This window comes from Stegastes partitus, unplaced genomic scaffold (genome assembly GCF_000690725.1).
Source record: "Stegastes partitus isolate 25-593 unplaced genomic scaffold, Stegastes_partitus-1.0.2 Scaffold1303, whole genome shotgun sequence".
NCBI lineage: Eukaryota > Metazoa > Chordata > Actinopteri > Pomacentridae > Stegastes > Stegastes partitus.
In genome coordinates, this window is record NW_007579034.1 from 211,185 (window position 1) to 212,541 (window position 1,357).

At 35.8% G+C, this 1,357-nt stretch overlaps 1 long non-coding RNA gene across 1 annotated transcript in view; it reads left to right on the forward strand.

The window, feature by feature from the left end:
• Positions 1 to 1,357, forward strand: part of LOC103369555 (uncharacterized) — an 11,309-nt gene that overhangs the window by 2,602 nt on the left and 7,350 nt on the right. The window contains exons 2-3 of the long non-coding RNA XR_520842.1: positions 561 to 630; positions 742 to 974. This is a non-coding gene — a long non-coding RNA (uncharacterized LOC103369555). The remainder of the gene's footprint in view (positions 1 to 560; positions 631 to 741; positions 975 to 1,357) is intronic.

The following is a 1,357-nucleotide window of genomic DNA, read 5'->3' on the forward strand; positions in this document are numbered from 1 at the left end:
TTTTTATCTATAAAATTCGTGATTTCCTCAGTTAACTCCATCAATACCATTGCAGTTGATCTATTTGCCCTAAAACCATATTGACTGTCTATTAACAGATTGTGTTTATCTATAAATGTATTCAGTCGTGCTATAAACATTTTTTCCAATATTTTGGAGAACAGACAAAGTAATGATACTGGCCTGTAATTGGTGAAATGGTGTTTCTCTCCTGATTTAAATAATGGGATGACTTTTCAATTTTCATTTTTTGAGGAAACAAACCAGTTGTGAATGATAAATATATAATAAAATAATTTAACAAGAATTAAAGTCTAGGGGTAGAACAGAAGTATGAAAATGTGCATGACACTAAAGAACAGTGCTGGCTTAAAGAGCCATGTTGACCTTTTGGTTTAAGATATTTATGATGCATCCCCAGAAGACAACAAAACCGTCCAATTTAAAGTCTTTATTTATCTTTAGTTAAATGAAACTGTGCATAGATGTCTGAAGAGCATCGTATAATGTTGACCACAGTGTAACATGGTTTGTATAAACTATCTGCCATTTGATTGCAGGCTTAACCTCTGCCAAAAAGGAAGGAGATTTCGGTTTTTTCACTGCTTGCACCAAGAACAACAGCCTCAGGTTCAATCATCCAGTATCCGCATGAATGACACAATTATGTGGAATATGCTGTAGGTTTGACAATAAATGCACTGAGTCTTACATTAACCACATCATTCGATCCTTTGGAAGGTTGGAGTGCTATTATGCAAACTGTACAAACTCTCCGCCCTACGACTGTGAATTCTCGACACCACACGAGACGCTGCTACTTAATGAATCCAATGAGAAGTGCAAACTCGTTATCCCAGACCACCGTCTGAAGTACCGCAACGTGAAAACAAACTACACGTGCACACTGACGAGAAAGGAGAGGAAGGAGGTGAGGGAAATCTCAATTGACTACAATGTACGAAAAGGAAGAGGTGAGTATTACTTTCTGTTTAGTACGAAAACAAAATGCAGATGTGTTACTAAACTTCACAACAACATACAGTCATGGAAAAAAATGACTAGACCACCCGTGTTTTCTTCAATTTTATGTTCATTTTCATGCCTGGTACAACTAAAGGTACATTTGTTTGGACAAATATAATGATAACAAAAATAGCTCATAAGAGTTTAATTTAAGAGCTGATATCTAGACATGTTCCATGGTTTTCTTGACAGTAACCAAAATCATTTCTGTTCTTACATTAATAGCTACGGCATTGTACTGCCAAAAACAGGGCTGTTAGACATTCCATGTTTTCTTTTCTGTCTGTTTTAGTCACATGATAAACACAGGAGTTAGTACTTGATTGCATAA